The sequence below is a fragment of the Lactuca virosa genome, chromosome 3, assembly GCF_052849685.1.
Source record: "Lactuca virosa cultivar CGN04683 chromosome 3, Lactuca_virosa_CGN04683_v6, whole genome shotgun sequence".
Lineage (NCBI taxonomy): Eukaryota > Viridiplantae > Streptophyta > Magnoliopsida > Asterales > Asteraceae > Lactuca > Lactuca virosa.
Genome location: NC_136428.1, coordinates 5145208 through 5150728, shown reverse-complemented (window position 1 = coordinate 5150728; position 5521 = coordinate 5145208).

The window sequence follows — 5521 nt, the reverse complement described above, 5'->3', positions numbered from 1 at the left end:
ATGCGGTTGATGCTATGTCTGATGGGTTTTGAGCACTACATCAATCATATGGTGTACATGCAAACCCTAAAGATTTTGGATCTAGTTTGTCTAATGAACATGCAATAAATATCCAAAGCTTATAAACCCTAGATCTAGCATACATATTTCGAAATTATCATATAAGATCAGATCTAGATGATTACCTTTACAAGAATGGCTTGAATCTTGTTGTATTGGAGCTTAGAGTCACAAATGTCACTCCTCTAATGGCTTACAAACACCACAAGCAGGAGAATGACTTATGAGAAGGAGGAGGAGCACCAAAAACGACTAAGATCCCTTAGGGATTCCTTCCACACGTTTTTGGGGCCTTAGGGGTTCCTTATATAGTGAGGCTATTAGGGTTTTGAACTAGGAAACCCCAATCTGACTGCTTAGGCCCTAAGCAACCCATTGACTCCCTCCTTAGAAGCCTTGGAAGAATTCTAACGGGTTTCCCCATATATTTTGTCCACTCCAACTTCTATGGAGTCCATTAGCCCAATATTCAACTATCGAACAATTGACAGTTCTAGACCCCTTTATTTAATTAATCTCTTTTAGCCACAAAATTAATTCTTATTAATTCTTGACTAATATTAATTAAACAATATGATTTCTCCTTTAATATATTATTCATATAATATATTAATAAATCATAATAACCCCTCTCTCTCTCTCTCTCCATAAATCATCCTATCAAGTTGCTTTGGTGAAGGCAACCCAAAAGGACCATGCACAATCGGGTCAAGTACATACCAAATATAGTTACGGGCTTAGACACTAATCCAATAGTCTCCCACTTGGATAAGTCTAGTAACTATAATGCAAGTACAATCCGATTAGCAATCGTAGCTCTTAAATACACTGTCGAACTCTGATCTTATCAGCAACCTGTCCTTTAGATAAGGGATCATATATTCCTTCATTCTAGATGTCGTATGAACTGAGACATGGATTTTAATCATACTCTCTGTTCATGTGTTGTTTCCCGATTTCCGATTTATGACGACTGACAACAGACTACAATTGAACACGTCAACTCAGTCCCGGCTTGGCCAAGCGCTTAGGGGTGTCATCACTAAATCATCGAGGGGCCCACATATATCGCTTTTATCCTACTTTGGGTAAAAGGAATGGATAAACTTTGACTCAATGCTCGCTTGTACCTACTCATCAAATCACACACAACAATATGTTTTATAACACCAAGTTACTGGTGCGTTTACATATTATCAATGTGCAACCGACTTTTAAATTACAACTCACACGTCTCGGTTTCAAGAATATAAGATATTATCGTCTCACCAATCACTCGTGATAAAATCCATGAAGCGATCCAAGTAAGCGTGAGTTTAATCCAATGATCAAATCTTAATTCATTAGCACTCATGAACGTTGCATCAAACTTTTTCTATGTCTAATACACTTTAGACAATCTACAAACCAATTCATGACAATCTTCTTTCATACCTACTCCCAAAGTATGAGCGACTGTGGAACGTTCGAATAATATTATTATTCGGGAAGTCAAAACATGCAAAGTGAAACACAAGAGTAATCGAATCCAATACGGCCCCAAACTTTTGATTATAAATAAAACTCCTTTTATCTAGTCACCATATTCATTACACATTATTCATTGTTTCGGGTAATCAAGTTATTACTTGAATTATAACAACAGTTGTCCCATGCTCCAAGCATGCACACTATGTTTACCTATGGTCCATACTTTTCGAAATAGATCGATTGAAAACATTTCCAATGATGCTCATTTCACAACTCTTAATCCTTATCGTTAGTGTAAGAACACAAAATTCTCACCACTACTAGAATATGTTAGATTCTAACATTTTTATGCAATGATCCTTTTGTAATCTTATTGCACAAAAGTCACCAAGACTTTGACAACGAAATTACAAAGTGTTCTATTGGAGATTGTTACAAGACAATTCCATAGATATGAAGTCTCACATTCAAAGTACATTCCTTTGAACATCCTTCTTGCATAAAAGTTTCTAATCTAGACATAAATTCTTAACGTCCAACTCCCAATATGGAAACATTTCCATATTTTCCATATGACAACTCATTATTAATAGAATCATATCTAATCATAATAATGTCATTATGGTCCATTCATTACTATACTTCCAACGGCTCATAAACGACCAATCCTTAGCGAACCTTAGATTGTCCTTGATAACTGTTTAATTATTTTAGTCAAATCCGATTCTAGTCACTTTTCCCTCTTGATGCCCTAGGCATTTGGAAAATTTTAGAACAGTCAAATATTACAACATATGCAATCGAACCTATACCCGAAGCGTATGGGACACGATTCATAATGAAAAAACGTGATACTTTACCAGTTCCTTGCTATAATATTGCCATATATAAAATCCTTTTAAGTTGAATCTTTTCAACATAACATCCATATATGTCCTTGGACTAAATTTGATTAAAATTTCTCGATCCAAGCTTTTAGATTTTGAAACGAAGTATAATATTCTCTCTCTTAATTATAGCAAAACAACTTTTCAACCCCTGCAACTTTGCAAAGTTAAACTGTTGTTTTCTATAATTAATATTGCTAACTTGCAATACTTAAAATAATAATCATGCTCCCACTAACATGATGATTATATCCTTACCAACATAACACTTATGATCCCACTAGCTTTGACATGTATTGAGAAATCAACTAAACTTCTAGAAAACAATACTTATTGATTTCCAAAGATCATATTTCTAATATGATAAGCTTCGACAATATTTTATCTAAGCTTCTAGAAAACAACTCATACACCTTTCCTTAGATAGCTCACATGTGTGTCTAAACAATTCTAGAACTTATAGCAATAAGTCTCGAATGTTCAAACTAATTGCCAAATCTCACAATTCGAACTATGAAGAGGGATGCCGTAGTCATAATCGAATTTGAGAATGCAATTTACATAATCGCTATCTCATTAAAATCTTCCTAGTGAAAGCGTTTCCTCACAATCGTTTTCATGAAGGAGAGAAACCTTATGACACTTAGATTTATGGTGTATGTGATCCTATCCATGTGAATTTGTCATAACCATAATCATAAGATAATGTTTGTGACAAATCCAAACTCTTATGGATAGAACTTGTTCACTATTTATTTCTTTGCCATCAAGGGTCCCACCATTGCTTCCAAGTCCTCGACCAGCTCACCCCTACCTATCAATGTACTTTCCATTGATCAGGATGCCTTGCCTCTATGCAATCAATTGAGAACTCATATGCATAGTTAACTTAAACTGGAATGGCACAGAAAGAAAAATTATGTCAACACGATAGGTTACAAAACTCAAGTCGTGTGCTAGTGTTTAACAATACGTTTACCCTTGATTAGTTCTTGAAACTTTTCAGGATCATTTAGACTCCCACTGACCTCTTGACATATAAGATTCTCTTGTCAATAAACATTTCTTGACAAAACAAATATTCAAGAGTTAGTGTTGGTCCTTATCAAGGCAAATACTAAACACAATTGGTCTTAGTTGGTCTTTGTCTTATCCAAGACATCATAACTTACCAATTTCAAACGTGCAAGAGCAAGAAAATATTTTCCTACTTCACATTTGATGAGTGTGTTAAAATTTCTTAAGATGATGTCACTCAAATCACAATTTTGGAGTACGACTCTAAGACTTGATTTTGGAACGAAGTATGATTCACCTATTGATTTAACCATTTCAACAATTTCTGATTCCTCTTCTTAGCCATACTAGTGTACTAAGGTGTCCTCAGAGGATCAATTGTGATACGGTTTCAAAAACACTAAGTTAATCATAAAATAGATACTTAAGTACTCTCCCATCTGTTCAGATTGGAGAAACTTTTATCTTTCTGCCTAATTGATTCTTCTTATTTTCCAATGATTCAGAATCATACTTAATCTTTTAAGTATAATCACATTTACTAATCTTTTAGCAAATCATGACGAACATTTTATCATTCTTTGTGGTGGACTTAACCAGTGCACAACATTGTGTACAAGATCTCCTAGTCCTTCACTTGACTCACATACTTATGTGAACAAGGAATTAGACTTAATTTCCCAAATACGAAGTTTCTCATTCATTATACAATACCAGTTGCATGATTCCAAGTTTCTCTTCAATTGAAACTTGGGCGATGAGAATTTTTCCTTATTTGGTAAATTTCTGACATTACCACAAATAACATAACTAAGAATCAAATCCATTCACAATATTGCTAACAATAGACACATTCAAGCACCAATTTTCATAAGATTACAAGGAAACATAAATAAGACAAAATCAAAATTTATTTTATTGCTGAAAAATCTTGTCCTTACAATGCGATTACAAATGAAAACTATGTAAATATTATTTAGCAATCTATCCTAACTCTAAACTAGTAGCTAAAAATCCGATATTTGAATCATGCGATCGAAATCCATTTCTTCATCACCAGATTTAGCTCACTTCTTTCTTTAAGCTTCCTTTTTTTCTTCGATCCTACAAATGACCAAATGTAATCTTATCACATCATGTATTAGGAATCTACAAAAAAGGAACTTAATAGAGTCAGATAGTGGATTTTACCTTAAATAGAGTCATACATCTCGACTCTCCCATCTCTTAGATCTCTCAGGTACTCAGGGCAGCTTCGCAACCAATGCCCCTTCTTTTGGTAGTAGAAACACACAGATTCTTTGGGAATGACACAAAGGGACTATCTCAGACTTAGCCTTTCTCTTGCATAGAGAAAACTTTTCTGGACTTCCAATGTTTCCATTTTCCATAGAAGGTTGGGACATTGATTTACCAGACAAATTTGCTTGACCAGTCCGCCAAATCATTTATGATTCAGCAGCAACAAGCAAATAAGTCGAATCAATGAGGGTTACGTCGTGGTCCATCACATAGTACTCTCTAATGAACTTACTATATGATTAGGGAAGTGACTGAAGAACCAAGTCAACAGCTAACTTCCTTGAGACATCGACACCCAACATTCCCAATTTATCAATATGCAACTTCATATCCAAGACATGAGCACATACAGTCTTTCCATTTTTATGTCTTTTTGCCAATAGGGCTTGAGTGACCTTGAACTTTTCAAGTCTTCGAACACGTGGGTCAGGGAGAATTATTGGAGGAGGTGGAGGAAGTGAAGTATGATTTCCATTTCCACAATCCAATCGTGGAACATCATCTTCATGTGGAAAACTATTTCCAACGGATTCAGGAAGACCGTAGTTGTCAAACTTTGACATCTACAAAACAGGAGAAATTTAAGTTAGTTGATTGAGTCCTTAATAAAACACCCAAATGAGATATTAAGGCTAAGACCCAACACAATATTCTACAACTTGGAAGAGGGATGCCGTAATCCAAATTGCAGAACATTTGAAGGTAGGTAAATGATGATTTACCAATTTCCACCATGAAAAACGAAAATTGAAGGTTTAAGTTTTAAATGAATTGAAACTCCTAGA